Source organism: Onychomys torridus, chromosome 3 (genome assembly GCF_903995425.1).
Source record: "Onychomys torridus chromosome 3, mOncTor1.1, whole genome shotgun sequence".
In the NCBI taxonomy this organism is placed as follows: domain Eukaryota; kingdom Metazoa; phylum Chordata; class Mammalia; order Rodentia; family Cricetidae; genus Onychomys; species Onychomys torridus.
The window spans coordinates 96239125-96264015 of NC_050445.1; the positions used below are offsets into that span (position 1 = coordinate 96239125).

Genomic DNA, 24891 nt, shown 5'->3' on the forward strand with positions numbered 1-24891 from the left:
TGCTGTGCTGAAGCTCTGGGAGGTGGGCAGTCACCTTCAGTGACAGACTGTGTGACATTTTAATAATGGCAACTACTAGTTAGGGCCTCAGGGTCCAACAATACATCCCATGCCATGAATATTCAAAACCTCTTGTGATCAGGAGAAATGTTCATGTACCTCCCGAAAAGATGATACATTCTCTTCAATTCCCTGCTATAGAGACAGCAGGATTGCACATACATATCAGGAGAAAAATGACAGAGTGTCCTTGTCTAACAATATTCCTAGACTATATTATAATTAAACTCAAGTTATTATGTAGAACACACACACACACACACACACACACACACACACACACACACACTCCAGGACAAAAATGATAGTGTCCTTGTCCTTGTCTAGACTACACTATAGTAAAACTGTGTGGTGGTGGTAGTGGGGGCATGCTTCCATTCCTCTTTAAAATGTTCTTAAAGGAAATGTTTTAAGTGCAATGTCAGTAATATATTAGTGGATTCCTGCAAGGAACTGTATTTCAGAAATGTGTTTACATATTTTGCTGTGTGCATCTTTAAGATAAAAGTGTGTCTCCTTGAGCTACCCCTCAGACTAGTCCCCACTAGTGAATCTTGTTTTGACCACAGAAGCTAAGTTTAAACTTCAGAAACACAGCCTTAATGTTTGCAGACAACCAAGAAAACATGAATATCAAATTTACAACAAACAAAACTAGATTTTATTGGTAAAGAAAACCATTCTTCAGAATAAGGAACTCTGTCACAGTTCTGGTTGATCGGGAGCCAGGTGTGGTGGCTCACACTTGTAACACGTGCTCTCAGGAGACTGAGCAAAGAGTATTACTGTTAGTTTGAGGCCACCTGGACTATATAACAGGTTTCCAGCCAGTCTCAGAAAATAAACAACAGCAGAAGAAAATTCTCGAAAGGGGCCAGATTTACTCTCACTGTGGTATGGCTCTCTACTGTGGCTATAGATCAGAACCATCTGGAGAGCTGTAAAGACTATTGATGTTTGGATCCAAGTTTATGCCGATGATTTGATGGCTGAGTGAGCAAGACACCTACCAAGGATTTCTTCAGCCACCTAGGTTGTACTGTGCTGCAAAACATTGAAACTCAGTCCTCAGATCACAGTACATCCATGAAGTTCTCCACAGCCCAGACATGTACTAAACGTTCAGTACTGAATGCCTGTTCAGTTCCCTAGCATTAAAAAAAAACAAAAAAACAAAAAAACTTCTATTTAAAAACATGGTTTTGGTAATTACTGAAACTGTACAATGCATGGCTCCAAAACTATTACTTAAGGCTATTGCCCACAATTGCTAACATGTCTAATTGCTACTTTATAGACATACTAATGTTTTTATTTTTCCTTTTCAAGACAAGTCACTAAATAAACAAAAACCCAATGGCTCATGGTAGCTATAGTAGTTGACCCACATTATGATTAGAAACACACTTATGAAATACAAAATGAGCTAGTGAAAATGCCTGTAGTTGAGTACATCACCATTACACATTTTACATGAATTTTTATGTCCAGTTATGTTATATGTGAGCATGGGTTTTGATTTGGGGCTTTGTTAGTTGTACAGACCTCAGAAAACTTGAAATAATACTCAATTTACAGGCATCCATCTTGTGGAGACTAGGCGTAAGACAGTTTGCAGCCTCTCTGTCTTGGTCAGACACAAAGAGTAATTGGAGAGAAAGAAAAAACCCATCAGGAATAATTTTAATTGTATATTGTTGTGGCAAATTTATTCAGGATTTTGTTGTATTTTACCAACAACATCTGCCCCCAGACTATTTTGCTTCCATAACTAGTATAATCTCTTTGACCCAAGAGCTTCGTGTAGTTGTAACCTCATTTTTTTTTTTAATTTTCCCTGTTTGACCAAGGACATTAATTTTATTTTGTGTGTTGCTAGCTGAATAAAAGACAAATGCTAAAAGGTGTCAGTTGCATTCACTTTTTAATATAGAAAAGTGTCGCAACTTGTGGTCTGTCTTCACCTAATTTTACACATGATTTTATTTTTCTGGCCACCCATGGGCTTGTCACAAATTAATTAAATGCTTCATGTCTTTTACCTAATTTAGGCCATTTCTCCTTTGATGAATAATTTTAGCAAATTTGTTACAAAAGAAAATGCTTTGTGGATGACTATGTGAATAGATGGGGTACATCTTTTATAGCACTTTCTCATGGCTGAGGCTTTCCACACACTCTGCTGGGATTTGTTCCCTCTCGAAGAGGACCAGTCTCCCCCTTTCTTAAATGCACAGCAAGAACATATACTTGACCTCAAGCTTTAAAGCACAGACATCAGCTTTACCCAGCAGGTACAACATTTTGTTTTGTTTTTAAATCATTAAAATGTCAGGAAAGGAAATGGAGGAATTGGAAATACGATTCAGATGAAAGTGTGAGGGGACCATTCAAAGGACTAACCTTCAGAGTCATTATCAATTTTTGATTTCCTCAGCCAAAGAAGTGTCATTCAGAGGAAGAGGGTTACCGACCCAGATACCTATAGGTGTCAAATACAGGAAGAAAAATTGGAGCAGGCAATGCAGGTAATAAATTGAGGGTTATGGGGACTCCACTCAGAACCCCGGAAGTATCATAGCTCATCCAAGGCCAACGGTACTTACTGGATTACAGCCAGCTCCTGTTCATATGACAGCCAGTCCACTGTATAGAGTTCTGTATTTCTAAAGAACTTTGAAGTTGGAGTTTTTAATGTTTTAAGCTAATTTTTTTTAATAAAAAAGCAAACACAAGAAATTCAATGTATGTTTTGGGGACAGATTTGTCAGAAACTTTGACCGATGTGAGCGTATACTTAAGGTTCTCCAGCTTTTCTGTGAGAATGTCATGCAGAGCTGAAGGGGGTTGTGGAAGGTATCAAGAGCCCCTGAAGATTCAAAACAGGAGTTTCATCAACACTGCTCTGCAGATGAGAAAATGACCCTAGGAGAAGATCGGCATGGCAGAAAGGGAATTGCTCATTTTCTATGACAAATCCCCTGATAAAGGCCTTGTCTTGTCAGTCTGATACCATGCAATAATTACAATACAATCTGAAAACTTGAAAGGACGTTTTGAGAGATCCTAGATTCCAGCCTACTCTGTGTTAAGAGTTCACAAACCAACCAGAAAGGAAGTTCTTTACATGCAGTTCTTTACACTAGCTAGTGATAAGCAAAGCCCATTTCCCAGTTATCTTTGATACAAAGATTTTCATGCACATAAATAATACTCAGTCATTCATTTTCTATCCTTCCTTCATTATATTAAGAATTTTAATAATATTATTTATGGTATAGTTCATCTGAAGGCTGCATGGTTCATCTTTCCTTTACTGATAGATGAATCACCATTCAACATTTACTCAATTATACAGTCATCAAAATGCAGTTTGTAGAAACTGTAGAAATGTAAAAACTGCTTATCATCAGTATGAAGCTTATCTTAAAATCCTACATACACTGTTATTTCAATTATTGTTGTAGCTCAGTTGCCAACAAATGAAATGTGGGGAAAGTAACTGTTAAGGTGAAAGTACATGTGATTTTTGAAAATTAGTTTCTTCAGAGTTGTCATGCAGCTGTATTGATTTCAATTAAAAATATATAGCTATCAAAATAATTGCTTTTTTAATATATGCCATATATTTGGTAATGTACTAGTTGTAATAATAGAAAATTCTATTAACTGATACAGGGAAAGAGGGCAATATGTTTCTCCATTCATTGCAAGACTCGTAGGTGAGAATCTCCAGAACAATCAACCAAATATTTCTTGGGCTTTTCTCAGGCATCAGATTCCATGAAGGCTTGACTTACAGAGCTAAGTATTTATACAAAACTTAGCTTAACAGAATTAGCGTTTTTAGGCTCTTGATCATTCCTATACATTCTGATTAATCTACTTCTTTTCACTGGATTTTATGGTGTGTAAATTTACACATTCATTCAGTATCTCTGGTTACTATTTCTATGAAAACTCAATTAAATCCCTCTTTGATCATAGACATATAAATAAGTGTACATTTTATTTCAAACTATTTCATAAATAACTTTGAAATTATAGAAAGTACATTATATTCCTTATCTTAAATTTATAAATACCTGATTTTTGACAAAGAAGCCAAAAGTATATAATGGAAAAAAGAAAGTATCTTCAACAAATAGTGCTGGCATAACTGGATGGCAATATGTAAAATATTACAAATAGATCCATATCTGTCACCTTGTACAAAACTCAAGTCCAAGTGGTTCAAAGACCTCAACATAAATCCAGTTACACTAAACTTAATAGAAGAGAAATTAGGAAGTACACTTAATTGCATTGGCACAGGAGATCACTTCCTAAATATAACACCAGCAGCACAGACACTGAGCACAACAATTAATAAATGGGATCTCTTGAAACTGAGAAGCTCTTATAGGGCAAAAGACATGGTCACTAAGACAAAAAGACAGCCTACAGAATGGGAAAAAACCTTTACCAACCCCACATCTGACAGAGGACAGATCTTCAAAGTGTATAAAGAACTCAAGAAACTAGACATCAAAATACTGAAAAAAAAATCCAATTAAAAATGGGCTAAAGAGCTAAACAGAGAATTCTGAAAAGAAGAATCTCAAATGCCTGAAAGACATTTAAAGAAATGCTCAACATTCTTAATCATCAGAGAAATGCAAATCAAAATGACTCTGAGATACCACCTTACACCTGTCAGAATGGCAATGATCAAAAACATTAATGACAGTCAATGTTGGAGAGGATTCAGAGTAAAGGGAACACTCCTCCACTGTTGGTGGGAATGCAAACTTTTACAGCTACTCTGGAAATCAGTGTGGCAGTTTCTCAGAAAATTGGGAATTGATCTACCTCAAGACCCAGCCATACCACTCTTGTATTTGATAATTAGTGGATTATCAAGGTGGGATTATTTTTGGAAGTGGGGAAAGGAAGGGAAGGATGGGGAGGAGAGGGGAGGGAAAGGGAAGAGAAAGAAAGAAGGTGGAGGTGAAGGGAACTCAGAGAAGACAGGTTTGTGTTGGATTCCGGTATGTGATTCTCAGGAATCTGAAGATTCAAAAATCTTCCTTTCATTTCACAAGCTTGAAATCCAGTGGTTACAGGTTCCTCAGATGTTTGTAGAACCACTTCTGTGTGTCCATCTAGATCAGCGTCTTTGTGTGGGAGTTCTTGAACAGTTTATACCTTGCTAATTGACCTACGTAGAACTTCTTTTTCTCTAGTTTTAGACCTTTTTAATTTCTATCCACCAACTTTTTACATGAACTTAAAATGATTTATCTCCTTTAATTCTTTTGATTTTTCTCTGTACCTGTTGCTTTTCTTATTTGTGTATTCAACCTTGTGTTCCTTTTAAATATTATACTCTTTTTTTGTCTTTTTTTTTTTTTTTGGAGCTGAGGATCGAACCCAGGGCCTTGCGCTTGCTAGGCAAACGCTCTACCACTGAGCTAAATCCCCAACCCAAATATTATACTCTTTAACCATTTATGGATAGCTTTATAGCTTTCTTTAAATTATATGTAAATTATTTTAACCCATATTTGTCCTCTAATAAATGTATCTTTATTTTCTTTCTTTCCTTTTATTCTTAATTTGTTCATAAATTATATATTAGTCTATGTGATGTCTGTATATGTGTAAATAATGGAGAAATGAGAGTGGGAATAGGTACAGACTATGAAACTAGATGGGATACTATGAGAGAAGAACAAGGAGTGTTAAGAAAGGGGACTCTGCCAGTCAAAGAGAGTGAGGAAGGATTATATGAGCAGAGGGTCAAGATCATGATGGGGAAATCTACAGAGACATTGAACCAAGCTCATGAGAACTCTCAAACTCTAAACTGACAGCTGTGGAACCTGCATGGGACCAAACTAGGCCCTCTGCATAAGGGAGACAGTTGTATAGCTTGGTCTGTTTGAGGGGTCCCTGGTATTGGGAGCAGGATCTATTCCTGGTACATGAGCTGGCTTTTTGGAGCTCATTGCCTATGGTGGGATGCCTTGCTCAGCCTTGATGCAGCGGGGAGGGGCTCAGTCCTGCCTCAATTGAATGTATCAGGCTTTGTTAACTCCCCATGGAAAGCCTTACCCTTTTGGAGGAGGGGATGGGGGAGAGCATGGGAGTAGTGGGGGGGAGTAAGAGGAGGGATGGAAGCGGAAACTATGATTGGTATGTAAAATGAATAAAAAATAATTAGGGGGACTTTGGGAGGGCAAATGGTCACATGCGACATGAAAGTGGATAGGAGGCTACTAGCCTTGGAAGGAAACAGGGGCAGGAGGGAAATGGAATTGAAAAGGGAGGAGAGAAACAAGAAAAACTGTCTTGTTTGAAAAGTGCCAAAATGAAACCTAATTCTTTGTAAACTAATAAAAGATTATAATAAAATGTTTTCACTATGAGCAGGGAACATTTAAAATGCAGATGTTCCTTGACTTCAAGTTAGAAATACTGTCAGTGGAAATGAACTTGATCCAACCACTCAACTGAAAATGCAAGATCTACTCAACCCACCTTAGTGCCTACATTAGCCCACAGTCGAGCAAAATCATCTGACAAAATTCCTACATGATAAAATAGTGGTCTGTATACCAGGACTTTATATGACACAGCACTGGAAGTGAAAACAGTCAGTGATCTGAGCATCACCACTAACGTCCTGCTGAACCACCCGAAATCTCTGGAAGGTTTGAATCATTGAGCTAAAATTATTTGTTGGATGATGGGGAAGTTGTAGTGACAAGTTCATCAGTTTCTGACAGATAGCATGGCTTTTTCCTACTGCCCAGGACCTCAAAAATACATAGTGGTGTATAGTACTGGCCTGGTGGGGGCGGGAATCAAAAGTCAGAATTAGAAGCATGATCTATTGTTGATCACATTGAAAGGCATCTATGAACTCATTGTGTAGCAAAGTAAATATCAAAATGAACAGCAGAAGCTCTTGAAGGTTTTTTTTTTTTTTAACAGAAAGGTGTTGTGCTGTAATAGGTTCTATTTGTGTGATACACCACATTTTGTTTTGCTTTTTTTCTTCTTGTCAATTAGATTACAATGGCATGGCATCAAAAACAGAAACCAATCGAAGAGGTTCTCACTCCTTTTATTCCCTGTTATATATAGCCAGGCAGATGTTACCAACATTCTTGGCAGCCTTGCCCAAAGGTGGCCTTTTTCAATTGTCTAAGCATTCTGAGTCTAAATGGTGAGCTGCACTCATTCAGACATGGAGGGGAAGATTTAAAGTACCTAGGCTAGGATTTACATCTGAATTTATGTAGACTCAACAAGAACAACAATGTCAAAGAAGATTTTCTCCATATAAAATATATTTTAGAAAGGTTTGGAAAATATAAAAAAATAATACTTCTAATTTTAAAAGAATATTCTTAGCCAAAATTGTGCATACCTGTATCCCAGCAACTAGAAGTTAAGGGCAAGTGGGTTAAGAGCATTCAAGGTCATCCTTAACTGTTAGTGAATCTGAAGCCAACATAAAGTTCATGAGACTCAATCTCAAGAAATCAAAAAAGGGGCTAGAAAAATGGCCCAGTCCATCAAGTGCTTCCTATGTGAGCATGAGGACCTGAGTTCAATTCCCAGAAACTGTGTTCAGAAAATATGAACCAGGCAGCACATCCTATAATTCCAGTGCTGGTGAGGGAGAGACAGGCAGGTCCTTGGTCTTTGTGGTCAGTAAGTCTAGTCAACTGATAAGTTACAGGCTCAGGGACAGATTCCATCTCAAAAATCAATAGGGAAGCAACTGTGGAAGACACCTGGTATGTGCATATTCTCTGTGTAAAAATTTATTCTTTACTTTTGTACTTTCTATTGTATAAACAGTGGCCTCTGTTCATAAAATAATTTTGTTATTTTAATGATCTCATAGTATTCTAACATATAAGTATATGATTATTATTTTCTTTTTTAAATGTAATATATTTTGTTCTTTGGGGATTTCATAATATATACAATACATTTTAATCATATTCATCCACGTTGCTCTCCCTAACATCCACCTCCCACCTTTGTAGACAAATTTCTAAACAGTCTTATTAAATAAAAAAACATGGATCCAGATATAGAGGTGAAAACCTGAGAGATCAGGGAAATAGGGAAAGTCAATGCTAACCTCACCTCACCAACTCTGCAGCTTCCAGACACTTCCTATCTATCCATGCCTATATACCTTGCTGTTCTGCCATCTGATTTGATCTCTCTGTCTAGCTACATCACTTCCTCTTCCTGCCCAGCTCTGTCATTTCCTATCTGTCTGTGCAGAACTCCAGACCTCCATGGTTAACTAGTGTTAGAATTTAAGGCATGTGCCACCACCACACCTGGCTCTGTTTCCAGTGTGGCCTTGAACTCACATAGATCCAGACAGATCCCTGCCTCCCAAGTGACAGGATTAAAGGCATGTGCTACCATTGCCTGACTTCTGTACAGTGGCTGGCTTTTTCCTCTGATCTCCAGGCAAGTTTTATTTTATTGGGAGACACAGTATATTGGGGAACACAATACATCACCACACACCTTAACCCACAACTTCATGTTTTTACTTTTTAATAGTTTACTGAGGCCAATTTGTGCTGCTGATGTGAGTGTGGAGCTATCCACTGGTACATGGCCAACATACCAGCCAAACGGCCTACCCTTTCAGAAAACTGGCTATCCTATCTGTAGAAGCCATCAAATGTTTGTAGCTCCAGTGGAGACTTTTGAAACCCCCACCCTTGCCTCTGCTAGAATGTTGACTGACTTTGTCTTGTGCTGGCAAGCACAGTTGAAGAGTTCATGAATGCAGTGTTGCTATCATGTCCAGGTGACACTGTTTTGTCCTGGTTTTCCCTTCCTTTTGGCCCTGACAGTAATTATTCCCCAATTGCTGTGATGTTCTCTAAGCTGTGTGGGAAGGGAATGTGATACAGACATCCCATTTATGACTGAGAACTCAATAAAAGGTGAATATTTATTTCATTTTCAAAACATTTATTTGCTTTAATTATGTGTGGGCAAGTGTGTCTGTGTATGGGTATGTGGATGTAAGTACAGGTGCTCAATGGAGCCTGGGGGCATCAGATCTCTCAAAGCTGAAGTTACATGTGGTTGTGAGTCACCTGGTGTGAGTACTGGGAACTGAGAAAAGGTTCTTCAGAAAAGCAGTGTGTGTTCCTAACCACTTGGCCACATCTAGCCCCCAAGATGATTGTTCTCATGCCTTAGACTTCTGTGCTTGCTGAGGACTCATAGATCCTTCCTTCTTTCACTTCTGTCACTTTGAAAGGAGACTGTCATTTCTGTTCTTGTCTACATTCTAGAAGCAAAAATCTTGTTCAGTTTCACAGACTAACACTTCAAAGAGAATTTGCCTCAGTTAATTGAACCTTATGTCTCATTCATATTCCACTTATATGATATTTAGAAGATATTCCTGACCTTAGACTTTTGAGTTGCCTTGGAACATGTTAGGATGTTGAGGAGTATTGGGAGGGAACAAATGAATACAAACTTGGAGAAACAAGTGGAGAATGCTGTGTTCTGAGTGTTCATGTCTTTTGAAAATTCATGTTGAAATCCCAGTCACCACAAGGAAAACAAAGGTGGGCAGGAGCTTTTGTGTTGGGATTTACTAGAAAAGAGACCACAGATAGCTGCTTTGTCCTACCCATCACCCAAGGACATAGCTAAATGACTTCTTATAATTCAGAAAGCAGGTCCTTACTGGACTTGGCATGCTCCTGCCTTGCTCACATACACCTTGGGCTTCAGAAGTGTAAGCAATAACTGTCCAGTGTTTACAAGCTACACGGTTTATAGTGTTTAGTTATAGAAGCCCCCAAAGAATCAAACAAAATGTAAACTCTCAGTGTTTTCCCAGTATGCGTTCCTTCCTATTTCTGCACATATTTTTATGCATAGCACCAATTGTCTTTTTGGCATACTCTATTAGTTATTCCAAGTCCACCGTCTTCACCTACATGGTGAACTCTTATGGCTGGAATATTTCCTGGCTTCTCTGTGTCGAATGCAGTCTATTGGTACATAGTGGATACTCAACAAATACTTGCCAAGGGAATTAAGATGCTAATCCAGTTTCCTCCATCAGTGATGTGTTTCCTCAGTTGGTGTTGCTCCGACAAATAGGTGTTTTTCTTACAGAGGCAGAGAAAAGGGCTGGAGGGATGGCTCAGAGGTTAGGAACAAGCACTATTCTTGCAGATGGTCTGAGTTTGGCTCACAACCACCTGTAGCCCCAGCTAGAGGAGAGGTCATGCCTTCTGGCCTTCTTCTGCACTACAGTCATCTGTGAACATCTATCCACATGCAGACATCACAATCACATACATACACAAACAAGCTTAAAAAATCATTTCAAAGTCAGAAAAGACCATAGTCATCCTCCTGCACTGGGGCTAGAGGTCTACACAAAAGGGTTTAGGAACCATTTGATAGGTAAACAAAAAGGACAAGTGAATGGTGAATGATTTCTTCAAAGGGACCAACCACTTAATGGACATACTTTTTACCACTTATGAAAGCATTTTTCTACATCTCTACATAAGCCTGTGAATTCAAATCAGAGGCATTTGTGCTGCCATTTATCCCTCCACAAAAAGAAAGTTCCTTTGTATTTGCCCAAATCAGTGTGCATGCCACTTTGCCTTATGACAGAATGACATAGAAAGAGCATTATGTCCAATAAATAAATGCAAACCTGACGCTTAACATTTTGAAAGGTTATGAATATCCCTTTTATAACGTTTCTATGGAAGCTATTTCAGGACAAAATGCCCCTTCTACACATCCTTACACTGCTAATTCCTAATCATAGCAAACTTATAATTGGAAAGAACTAGTAACAAGTGTGTCCTACCATGAATCACATGTATCTACTCTTCTCTGTATTTAAAGGAAATTGTCTTTCACTTATTTCTTCCTGGACTAAAGTATGAAGACATAAATATGGCTCTAATAGGTTATCTCCATTCCCAGAGGATGACTGCAGCATTCTTCTCCATTCTATTTCCTACTAAAGGGATCCAAACAAGAAACTGAAGAAAACATAGGCACTGTGAAAAATGTTCAAACTGATTCAGAAAAGCAAGAGCCTGGTTAGAACTCTCTACCCTGTGTAACCCATGTAGCTGTAGGAAATGTCACTTAATGTCTTCATGCTATTTAGGTTTTTGTTAACTGGATATAAACCAGAATCATCTGGAAAAAAGAAAATGAAATTGGGGAATTATCTCCATCAGATTGATGTGTGAGTATGTCTGTAAGGCATTTTAATTAATAATTAGTGTATGAGGTCCTAGCCAATGTGGGTTGCACCATCCCTGGGCATGTGGTTCTGTGTTTTATAAGAATGCAGGCTAAGCAAGCCATGGAGAACAGGCCACTAAGCAGCTTTCCTCCATGGTTCTCACCTCTACTCATGCCAAAGTTCCTGACCTGACTTCCTTCAGTGATGTTCTGTGACATGGAATTATAAGCTAAATAACCCCTTTCATCCCCAAGTTGCTTTTGATCAGTATTTTATCACAGCAACAAGGAAACAAACTAGAACTCTCTGAAATGCTTTGATTTACCACTTCAACAATGAGCTAGGATTAAAACAAAACATTTATGATACTGTTTTTATTCTGTGTCATTTTCACTGCTGAGTCAAAATATCCGAGACTTGAATTTAAAAAAAAACAAAAACAAAAACAAAAAGCAATTTGTTTGGTTTTCTTTTACTTTTCTTTTTTTTGGGGGGTGGGGGTGGAGATGGGGTTGGGGTGGGGTTGGTAGTGTGGGTTGAGGAATACCAAAGTCAATGCACTGAAGACTCAGTACCCAGTGAGGGCCATTCTGTGCTTCTAAGTTGACATCTTATTGCTGTGTCCTCCAGAGAGGAGGTGTAGCTTAGTATATATATATATATTTCTTAGATTATTAAGTATTAGACTCAGGTTCTTTAGGATAGGACACCTTTCGGAATGATCTTTGTAACATGCCACCTACCCACGCTCCCTGGATTTTAGTATGTGTTTTTGCTTGATATTGTTTGCATTGATTGTAGTTCCAATTTATCTAGGTCATTATCCTTCACTACTCTTGGACAATATTTGATAACCTTTTCTTTGTATATAGTCTTGTATTAGGTTAGAACCTTCTTGTTTAGACAAAAGGGGGAGATGTAGTGGGTAGCCATTCCAGGCTTGGCCTGGAAGTTCCAATCCCCATTGAGGCTTTTCTGTAATGGTCACGCCTACAAGGCAGGGCTGAGAGAGGATGCTGAAGACCCAGGATCAAAAGGAGAGGCCTCTCTTGGATCCAGGACCCTGGACGCTGGAGGTAGACCAAGCAGAGTTCTCCAGAGAACACCACCGGATTGCGCCATACCTTTCCCAGACTCTGCAACCTATCCCTTCATTTGTAAGCTACTGCACAAAATAAACCTCCCTTCTAACTATGTGTAGTGGCCTTAATAATTTCACCAATATCTGGCGCCCAAGGTGGCCTTCCACTTCCCACAATTCTCCTCCTCTTTGTCCCGCCTACCCTATCCTTCCTGCCTGGCTACTGGCCAATCAGCACTTTATTTATTTTAAGCAATTAGAGCAACACATTTGACATACAGAACATCCTACAGCAAGGAGGGATGCTTTGTATGTTGTAGAATTGCTAAGTACAAAGTTTCTGTTGTTGTAACATATTACCATGAGCTACATAACTTACAGTGAAAAGATGTTTATTTGACCCATACTTTTGGAGGGTGGGAAGTCTAAGAGCATTGCCCTAGAACTATTAGAGATTTTCAAGCTTCTGCATAACATGGTACAAGGCATATGTTGTCAGATTATCATGAGCTTCTTGTTCTTTTGTTATAAAACCACTATTTTTATCATATGGCTCCTACCTTGTGACCTCATCTAATCCCAATTACTTCTCTAAGGCTCCAGCCCTAAATATAATGATAGTATTAATTAGAGGAACTTTGAGGAGTGTGGTGCTTGAGAGGCATCGATCATTGGCTCTAGTATTTGAATACCTGGTCCTGGGGAGAGATTTAGGTGGTGCATCCTTGCTGGAAGAAGTATTTCCCTAAGAGTAGAAGAAGTCAAGGTTGGTTCTCTGTTGCTAACACTAGCACACCTCTACCCTCCTTGAAAGATTAAAGGATTGTGTTTGTCCATTTCTTTGGCAGGATTACTGCCTTCAGTGACAGGCTGATGCAGAAAATAAGCCTGGCTTGGTTTTGCTAAACCACTTCCAACTAAAATGCTGATGTCACACCTGGGAGACCCAGACTCTGAGCCATTGCCTGCTATGACTACTATCTCAAAACCTTGTTATCCATTCTAAATTCACCATGGATGTTATGGTAGTTCGATTTCCTAAGAAACAATATGCAAAATAAGTAGGTATATACCAGAAAGGGAAGTATACTAAATTCAATTTTAATAGCCCTTTCCAGTTGGAGTATGTTGTCAGGGTTTTACTTGAACAATGAATGCCCAACCCCCAATTCCTATCACACTTCATATATATATTGATGAGTTTGCTATGTGCCAAATTAAAAACGTGGGGCAAGATAAAAATGGGGTACTGTAACTGCCCAAGAGACAGGTGCAGAGACATTTATGAATATTACTTGAGGAGCCACAGTGCATGTAGCATAAAGGTGTTGCCTTCAGGCCTTTTGTGTTTAGGCACTTGAATTTCAAAGAAGGCAGAGGGAGACAGAGGGCAGGGCATCACTGAGGAGACAAGAACTATAGCGATTCCTGCCGGAAGGGCTTCAAACAGATGGTCACCTAGAAAGTGTGATGTGACTGACAGCAGAAAAGGCAACCTCAGCACTGCAGTCATAACATCAGCTTAGTTAAGAAAGAGGATGCCTAGACTCCACGAGGCTTGAAGGGGCAAACAGGCAAAGAACTTGCTGTTTCTCTGGGGACCACAGAAACTTAAACAACTCTAGGGCCTTGGTGTTCTTAATGCATAATGACAGGAATATCAGAAGTCAGAGCAGGTATTTCAGAATAGTTTACATTTCATATTATAAAGAAGGACATGTATCCCTGTGAGAGTGTATGTGATAGGGGATAATCTTTCCCCTTTCAGATCATAGAGAGGAGGTATTCCAGCATTTGGTTCAGGAGACACACACATGCTGTTTTCCTTTAGTTATCAGTTCTGGTGGCCAGGTGGTACTTAAAGCAGCATAAGGTAGTTGGTATTTCTCCTGCTCTGCCCTCCTTAAGTGAATGTTCATGAGCAGATGCGGTGGCATGTGCCTGTAGTCCCAAATACTTAGAAGTCTAAAGCAGGAGAATTGCCTGAGACCAGAAGGCTGAGTCCAACCTGGCAATTTAGACAGAGCCTGAATCCAAAGAAGAAGGAAAGGAAAAGAAAGTCAAAATAAAAAATGGTGTATTGGCTATGGATCACTTGTATCTGAATAACTTAAGAAGCCTGGTTCTAATTCATATTCCTGTACCCCATACCCAAACCTAATCAGAATTTTAGTCTAGAATTTTATGTTCTTCATTTTGAAGAGTGGGTAGTAATTTTTTTAATTTAGCACAGAAAGTTTATGTGTATGTGTGTGTGTGTGTGTGTGTGTGTGTGTGTGTGTGTGTGTGTGTATGCTTCTATATGGCATTTTCATTCATATATATCATATAGTCTTCATTTTTACCTGGATCCCCAGGAGGTAGCTTTGGAGAACAATGAATGCAGAAAACATAATAAAACGCATTACCACTGTTTGGGGGTAATCTTTTCAGAGGGCTACCATAGGTGACTTTCAGTTTGAAGCTAATGGTCTTCAGAATGGATTAGCATGCAAATATGTACATATATTTCCTTCAATAGAAAGTAATGTCTCCTGGTGAGGAAAGGTATAGGAAAATGAAATCTTTATAGGTTTTGTCATTGGTTTCTTCTTTTTCAGAAGGATCTGTGTACAAGACAGCAGTCTAACAGACTTCAGCTCTCCATGAGAATAGCCAGGTTAAGATAGCAGCCAGTAATTAGCATATTGTATTCATTGGGCTACAAAGCTGACCCTTTTCTGTGTCTGTCTGCCTGTCTGCCTGTCTGCCTGTCTGCCTGTCTGTCTGTCTCTCTCTCTTTCTGTCTCTCTGCTTTTGGAAACATCAAATGAAATAGGAGAAAAGAGAGATACGACCCTGTGTCTCAGATGCTGGTACTCTTCTATGAATACGGTGTCCACTAGGAACCATGTAGCTGCAGCTGAGAACAGCAACACAAACTGGGATCCCAAGGAGAAAACAAAAATCTTGGGAAAGAAGTCATTCCTGAGCTCAAGCCACATCAGAACTCAATCTATCCCTACCCTTTGATTCTTGTGTTTCGACTACATTCTTTGTATGGGCTTTCTTTATGTGAGGCCCTTCTGATGCTTCAGGCTTTCTTTTAGAAATCTATCTTAGATTGAAAAGGGGTTTTGTACTAGTAGTTTTATAAACCCTATAATGGAGTCTCATTACTCAAAACCAGGGTACTTTATTAAAAACCAGTGTAACCAAGGAAATGGAATATTAATTGACTAGGGTTTGGACACATAATTTTAATCTCCTCAAGCACCATAGATTGTAAGAGTTGACAGGCTGATTCACTAGGGAGGTGGTGGATTAGACTTACATTAAACAGTGGCAGAACACAGTCAAAAACTCTAGATGCCTACTGCAGTTAAGTGAAAGTGATTAAATTAGAAACCTGATATTTGGCCTAACTTTGTTAGCCCAAATTAATCAATTATACACATATGTGTTTCTTGTATTTGTTTTCATTCATCACACTGCTGCATCTGATTTTAGTTTAAAAAATAGCTATAGTGGACCCCAGAAAATTATATTCTGTATGATATTTTATTTGTGGACATATGTCATAATGTTTTCATGAAAACCACAGAAAATACAACACAAAGAATGAACCCCAGCCTAGTATCTAGGCTTTAGTCAATAACAACAAATCAATATTGACTTATCAAGATAATAAATCCACCACGCTGATGCAAGAAGTTCAAAATGAGAGAACCTGTGAGCAGCAGGGAAGATTCTATGAGGCCTGCCCACTTTCTGGGCTCAGTTTTTCAAACTAACCATATATATGCTAACCAGTTATTTTCTATTTATGCCTCTAGATTAAACACTCAGTATGCTCAGGACAGTGTCTCCTTCACATACTGCTATGCTAGAACCCCTCCAAGCATTTTTGGAGTTTGCATACAATAGAGGTCCCCAAACACTGATCAGAACCTATTTGGGTCAAATATGTTTGAGAATTAAGAATTTTCCTTGTTTTAGAAAAGAAAAATGGCCCACAAAATACGCCCCGCATTATATAATGTTCCCAGCTGAGTCCAGGTCAGTACTCCATAATCAAACTCATCTCTAATTCTGCAGCAAAGCACATGAATATTCACACTGAGGCTATAAATAGCCTCACATCAGTTCAGGTCAGATTTTGCCTCCAAATGAGTTCCAACATTTTTGCATTCGTTGAAAGTGCCTCTTTCTCACTAGAACTGGAGCCTGTAGTTAGATTCGCCCTGAGACTTATTTTTAGAGGACTAGCTACTCAGTGGTCCCTGTAGTTTCAAGGTATGAGGTCAAGGCCAGAGAAGGAGGTGTTGTTGCAGCCTCCCCACCCCCAGCTGTTCCTTTCTACCTCTATAATCTTTTTCAAAGTGGAAAATTTTTCTCTAAAAATCCTACTTTTATCTCCCCGCACTCGCTCTATCCTACCCCAGTGTCTAAGATCTAGCATTATGTACAATTAGGGCCTTATGTGTGTAGGGTATTTGGTAGCAGACACATTTTGTTAACCAGAAAACAAATACTCAGTAGAAAAAGAAGTCACTTTCTATTTGGATTTTCCCTCACTTTGTACCTTCAAACATATGGCAGCCATTGTTAGACTACTCTGTTTCTTGTTGTTTCAAATACTCATTTGAGACAGTTTAAAGAAATAAAATAACTGTGGAAGGTAGAAGACCAACTAAATAAAAGAAACATTGTATCCTTTAAGCAGATTTGACTGTCTCTTCTAATATTGGTTTACTCCTGTTCCCGTCAACTGAACAACAAAACAGAATTCTTATTTGGTACAAACTCTTTGCATTGACTACTGTGCACATCTCTTGCTATTTATTTAATAAGTACTAACAATACTAAATTATATTTGTAATGATGATATGACAGATGGTCAATCATTTCTACAGTGATTCTCTTGAGAATCCTCACTCTTGGGGAAATCATCATTATGATATTTTATTCATGCTTTCTTTTTCTGAGATGATGATACATTTTATGAGTTAGTTACAAACACAGCGATGTGCTAGTCTCATAGGTTTTTAGCCTCAGTGAATTTCTGCAATCATTGCAATTCTGTGGAAGAGTCATCACCCTGTATCTGCTCTTCCTGGAACATTTGAGTGACAATGAAAATACAGGTCAGAATTTAGGAACAGACCCAGAAAACCAGCTTAGCTCAATTGTTTGTGTCTTGTCCCAAATAACATTTTCAATTCAATAATGTCATGTGTTGCCAAGGACTACATGCACAGAGTATGTCCTTTCTTCCTTCTTCCAGGATCAAATAGCATACAAAGCAAAAGACACAGCATGGCAGCCATGCTGGTTTATTCAAACATGCTTTTGGGTATGCATACTGCAACCATCTACCCTACTTCCAGATGTGACCCAGATGCAACCCATATCTAAACTGATATAGTTAGTTTTTGATGACTGATGTTCCATGCATAGATTAAGACTCTTGTGTTCCCCATTAGTTTCCAAGAGTTCAATTCAAAGTTAAGATTGTTTCCATGTAACTATTTTATTCCTCAATACCGGGTGCTTAATCAGGCAGCCTTTTTGATGTCCTAGGAAGAATCCTTTTTACAGTTTTAAATTCTTGAGCATGATGGCATCACTTTCTTACCTGCCATGAGGATTAAGGATCGAAACAATCCTCAGGTGCAGCATCTGGGATTGGCACAACTCTTATGAACAGATGGATGCCTGGGGATTTTAGTTTCTTCATATTAAACTACAGTATTCTGATCCTGGTCTTTTTTTTTTTTTTAAGAAATTTTTTTGTTCATTTTACATACTAACTACATGTGCCCCTCTCTTCCCTCCTCTCACCCCCCACCCTTCCCCTGCAACCCACAGCCCATTCCCACCTCCTCCAAGGTACGAACTCCCATGGGGCAGGACTCCAAGGGGAGGACTTCATTGAGGCAGGTCCAAGCCCCTCCCCCTGAACCAAGGTGTAAGGTGTCTCACCATAGTCACTGGGCTCCAAAAAGCCCACTCATGCAGCAGGGATGGATTCTGATCCTACTGCCAGCAGCCCGTAAGCAGGTCAAGCTACACAAATGTGTCACCTATGCAAAGGGCCTAGTCCAGTCCCATGGAGGCTCCACAGCTATTGGTCCACAGTTCATGAGTTCCCACCAGTTTGGTTTGGTTGTCTCTGTATGTTTCCCCATCATGATCTTGAGGGGAAATAGATGAGATCTCCATGAGTAGACTAGGAGTGAGGGGACAATGGAGGGTAGGGGATGGGGATGAGAACATAAGGGAATGGGATGGTTAAGCTGGAACAGGGACAGAGTGAGAGAGCGAGGAAAGGGGTACCATGATTCTGGTCATTTGGAAATGGAAAGGAGTCACTGAGTTTGCAGCAGGTGATGATAGATCTATCCAGCAGAAAAGTGCAGGATGGTAGGGTCAAACTGGAAAGTATGTTTTTCATCTCATGGAGCAGCTATAGGATGATCTAGCACATAGATCAGAAATCTTCAGTGTGGCTTCTCATCACAGGTTGCATTCTATGACATGTTCATTCATAGATTGGACCTGTTTCCTCATTTGTTTCTACCTTCCTTATTCCTTCACTGATATCTCAGCTACATTTTTAGAATTTCTCGCAGAAATGCTGATAAACAAAAGACCTGCATGCATCCTTGGTGAGGGATTTCTTGTCTTCCTGAAGCGGCCTTATGTATGTGTTATCATCAATGGCCATTCACTAGAATCCAGATTTTCCTCTGTACTTATTCTGCCAAACTGGAGACCAGGGTTTCTGCCTTGCTTCCTTGATTAGCCATCACCTGGGATTTGATGTTATTTTGTTCTGCTCAACCCTGGAAAACCTCAAGCTAACTTCATCCATTGCAATCCTCCTGCCCACCTTTATGCTGGCAGCCTGAATAGTAAGAAAGATTATTTTTTCTAGGACAGGATCTTAGGGATAGGAAGAAATGGGCATGATAAAATTAGAGTTAAAAAATAAAGATATCCCTAAAATGCACATAAATTATGTGACACCTACTTGTGGAGGGGTGCTTTGTTATTGGATTTCTTAGGAAACTATTTTTCAGACAAAAATAAGTTGTCTTTGTTCCAATAATGGATCTAGCACGTGCTTACTGTGGAAGAATAAGATTGTAATTAAATACTATTGAATAACCTAAATTCTGTTTCTAGGCATCTCTTTTGGTATTCTAAAAATTGAGATTATCCCTAATACTATATTTTACTTATGAAAAGCTTATGGGCAAAGCTGTAAGAAGTTAGTTGATAAACATACTGAGTTTTCCTTTTCTCATAAAAAAAAACCCTGAATTTTCCTTTTATCGATTAAAAACTATAGTTCAAAATGATAAAAGGATTAACTGGAAAAGGGAATTTGAGAAACCTGGCTGAGAGCAATGTTTTCTAATAATCTTCAGTGTTTATGAACAAAGGAAGAAAAGGGTTAGTGCCTCTCCATCTTAGCCTGACCTTTGCTTAAATAACTTTCTGGTTCTGAGAGTGTTTTCTTTTTCTCGTTGTGTCCTTCCCTCACAAACTTCAAGGGTTTATAAGCCTTTATTGAAGCATTTCAAAAGGATGGATCTTAGCCAGGCAGTGGTGGCGCACGCCTTTAATCCCAGCACTCAGGAGGCAGAGGCAGGCAGATCTCTGTGAGTTCGAGGCCAGCCTGGGCTACAGAGTGAGTTCCAGGAAAGGCGCAAAGCTACACAGAGGAACCCTGTATCGAAAAAGAGAGAGAGAGAGAGAGAGAGAGAGAGAGAGAGAGAGAGAGAGAATGGATCTCCTTCTCAATGTAAATATAGTCCAGGGGAACTTCTGTGGTATTGTTACTAGAGTGCCAGGCCACAGGGCTGACTCAGGGGTTCTACTAAGCCAGGATCTGCCACCTACCATCTAGAGTCAAAAGAGGGGTGTGAGTGGTGAAGAAATGACTTTATATTCAGTTTGGCCATACTAGGAAGCAAAGGGCCCAGCCTCCGTGACATCAGGATACACCTAGACCTTCACATTCCTATAACAGAGAGGCAATGTCAAAGGGCCAAAAGGAGTATGCATAAATAGACTTTGTCATACTGTGGTCCAGTTGTTCATTATCTCATATCCGTGTCTCCTGTGAGATCCTGCTGCTTTCAAACACAGTTCAGTTCTCATCCTGAGATGATTGCTTCTGCTAAGTTCTCATCATGGGATAATTTATCTCATATGGGGAGCAGTTCCCTCCTAGGGTGATCTGCCACAAGCCTTGCTATTACTGGAACTTATGAATTCTTCCATACTCTTATTTCGTATTTAGTTCTGAAGAAAGTTGAGAGAGATGATTGTCAATTTCCTATTTTGTTTTTAGATATTCAAGTGATTAGTATTTTATGTGCAGTGTCAAATATGATCTGACCCAGAGTTTATGGTAGAAAAGAAGATGCTAAATTGAGGTAGAGAGACCATGGTTTTGGTTACCTATTAGACATCTGCAGAGTCATATAAAGACTTGGTGATTTTTATCAGCAGGGGCCTCTAAATTCCTGACAGCCCTGTTCACCACTTTAGTGAGCACTGTTACTGTGAGAGAAGCGAGGTTTGTGATTTTTCTCATCAGAAGAAAATAGCTCAGGAAATCAGGCTTTATCGTAGCTGCATCCACATTAAATCCATAAACCTGCTGGGCCTATCAATGGTCTAAACCAATTAAGACCATAGTCCTTAACCATGATTTTCATTAATTCCAAGGATGTTATTATGTATTGCTTCCTTATTCCCCCAGAGAATTGTGATGACAATTTGAGTCCTTTTTTCTCATGTCTCCAAAGTAGTGAGACTCTGGGGTAACTTTCTCTTTGGGGAGAAACCAGAAATAAAACATCAATCTTATATCCTGCCACTTAAATAAAACGATTCCTTACTAAGAACTTGTTATAACACTGTGTGCATCGAGTAAGAATAAAACATTTCTGTAAGTCTCTGTACTATTGTGGTCTCCCCAAAAATCCTATTCTTCATCTGCTCCGTATGGCTGTCTAGGAAGTCTCATGTTCAACATCCAGAAGTTATGAATATTCCAGGGAAGAGTCCATTTGTACAACCTAACAAATCTGTCCAATTTTTTCTGCTTGCTTTGCTTTTGTTTCATTTCATTTCACTTTCTATTGTTGTTGCTTTGAGTTAGTCTCATGATGTAGCCCAGGCTAGCTACAAACTTTATTTGTAACCTATGCTGGACAAGAATTTGTAATCTTCCTGCTGTTCTGGAACATCGCTCATGCACCACCATACTCAGCCATCTATTTTCTTTGTGGGGCTCAGTTTTGTATTTCTCCATTCTTCGATGCTTCCCTTTTGACAGTGAGTCCAAATATGCACTAAATTTGCCTCTCTAGTTGTATTGAGCAAGACTATTGGTTAGATCTTATGCAAGGAAAGCATCTGAGAGTGAGTCTGAAGTCAGCGTTGCATGAAGTTTTGTTCTGGGGAAATGGAGAGCTGGGAACAGAAAGGTCTTTGGTTTTATTTCTCAAACTTTACTGTGCAAGAAAATCACCCAAGGAGTCAGGGAAGGAGCAGTTAAGAGCATGGGCTGCTCTTGCAGAGGACCCTGGTTCAGTTGGCAGCTCACAAATGCCTGGAACTCCAGCTCCAAGGGGTCTGACTACTCTCTGGATTTTTTACCAACCCAGGGATACATTATACATGCATACATGCATGGAAACCACTCATGTACATAAAATAAAATAAGTCTAAAAATAACAATAACAACAAGCATCATCATCATCATCATCATCATCATCATCATCATAAGAAAAAAAAGAATCACCCAGAGAGTGAAGTTAAATTTAGTTTGTGGACACCAGTTTCTTCTGGTACAGTCAGTCAGTATAAGATTTGATAACACAAACCTGGTGTGGTGAGAATACAAGTGCTCTGTAACCTGGCTTTGACACAGACTCTTCGGCCCTTTGCTAAAATGTCCCTTTAACTCTTTAGACTAAAATCACTTTCGTTCTTCTAGTGACACAGAAGAACTTCTGTGGAAGATCTAAGGATGAACTTTATCTTCCCGGCTACGAAGATGGCAAATACAGAATTTCTGTGTGCTTTCAAGAACTCAAGAGTCTCTTTGTGACCAAGGCACTTAGACTATCCTTGGCGGTGCTTTCTACGATCCCCTCTTGTGTCATTGTTTAATACAAGCAGACACCTCACAGTTTAGTTGAAACAAAACACCTCTTTTGTTCCTCAAACATATTGGCAACCAAGGTCTAAAGGTTTAAAAGCTAAGATATCTGCTTCCTACACCTGGGCTGTTAAGGATTATCAAATCTCTCCCCATATATCCATGAAACCAAATAGTCCAAGTACTAAAAACTCTGCATTGCCTTACACGAGTGCTGAAATATGGTTCCCTTTATGCTAATGTTAATTTCCAGGCAGTGAGCTTGGTTAGCTAAGAGAAAATAAAACTTTAGATGGAATGTGTTATTTATAGCGAATGCAAAGCATCATTATTATCAATTCTTATTACAAAATACACAGAAAAAATATCCTTTTTGTTATTTAAATATGGCTTGGCTACATTGAGAAATAGTACAGATGTTAATCCACAGCCTTCCAGCTGCATCCTGGGTAATCATTATTATGTTTTATTCCTATTTGGAATTACTGGTAATAGACTGTATATTTTTGTGTGAAATTCAAATCAGGGAGCACCAATGAATTGAGATGATTGATATTATATATACACACACATAATTTTGGAATTGGGGACAACAATAGAAATATTTCTCTCTTAGAGAAAAATCTACCATACTTGCCGCTGTCTCTGTGATCTTGTTAAAGAATGCTTTTCATCAAAATAGATGTGCCAAACATTTACTAAATTATCTATTTAGTTGGAATGAGCTGACCCTTGACAAGTAATCTGAATTTGTTTTGAAAATATCTGTGCAATTATTGAAAATCTGGAGCACAAATATATGGATACTGAAATATATAGCTTTAATGCACAACCATTTAAAACTTCATGACTGTATGCTTTTATTATGTGCTTTTGTCTTCTGTAATAACTCCTATATTCTTTGGTTAAATTTCTCATTGATGAGGTTTTACATACAGAGTCAGGAAAAGGAAAATGGGAGCAAAATCATATATATCATTATTGAAATGCACATTTTCTATGTATGCATATGTGTTTATGGGTAAACTTCATCTTTTCCATTTGTAGTCAGTTTAAAATGACTGACCTTGTCCAGTGTCATTATTTTATAGCAAGCTATTCCAGGATGGGACAGTGGTTTCCCAGCAGTCCTAAACTTAGGAGTTTAATGAGGCATTGAATTATAGTTCACAGTCTTACTGAATCCTTATCCTGTATCTTCTCACATCAAAGTCTTATGTGGCCTGAAATAAAATATAATTCTATTCAGTGATCTTGTCCCCTTTATTTTCTGTATGTCTCAACCTTAACATGAAACTTTTTTTTTAATATCTGAGTTAAAAATAAATGATCTTGTCAGACTTCATTAAATCCCCAAACCATCTTGATTATGTTCAACTGTCCCAATTAACCTGAACAAGTTGTGTATGGAATTATCACCCATCAGTAAAAGTGTTTACAAAGGTTTTCTAGACTAGAAACTACACTTCTCAACACTTTAAGATAATCATGCCTAAAAGTGAAATGAACTCTTGGCAGCAGGGTAGTAATCTTTATCATGTCAACATGTAGCCAATGGTGTTTCTGTGTCACAATTTGTCAAGTGATGCCAACATAGTATAATTAAATATTTTTAAAATTAAAAAAAAATTCAAATAGGACACATACTTATGGACAACTGTACCTTTACTACCACATGGGGGGTCAAAATACATGTCCTAGTTAGGGTTTCTGTTGCTGTGATGAAACACCATGACCAAAAAGCAAGTAGGGGAGGAAAAGGTTTATTTGGCTTACATTTCCACATTGCTATTCATTACCAAAAGAAGTCAGGACAGGAACTCAAACAGGACAGAAACCTGGAGGCAGGAACTGATGCAGAGGCCATGAAGGGGTACTTCTTACTGCCTTGTTTCTCCTGACTTGCTCAACCCACCTTCATATAGAACCCAGAACCACAGAAGCCCAGGGGTGGCACCACCCACCATGGTCTGGTCCCTACCCCATTGATCACTAATTGGGAAAATGCCTAAATATGGATCTCATGGAGGTATTTCCTCAACTGAAGGTCCTTCCTCTCTGATGACTCTAGCTTGTGTCAAGTTGACACACAAAGCCAGCCATTATTCTCTTAAGAAACTCATGATTCAATAAAGGGAAAAGAAAAGCCTCAATGCCTTCATAGAAAAAGAGGCAACTTGTAGGAAAATCATCTTTAATAGTATATGGTTATAAAAAAGATAAAGGTCTAAAAACCTGGGAGAAAGGATAGAATTTGGACATGTTTTTGAAAAATGAAAATCCTATAAATTTTCCATGGATGTAGGT

At 38.8% G+C, this 24891-nt stretch overlaps 1 protein-coding gene across 3 annotated transcripts in view; it reads left to right on the top strand.

Annotated features, from left to right (window-relative positions):
- Window positions 1–24891, top strand: part of Cntn4 (contactin 4) — a 1000458-nt gene that overhangs the window by 617486 nt on the left and 358081 nt on the right. The gene's annotated exons all lie outside the window — the stretch shown is intronic.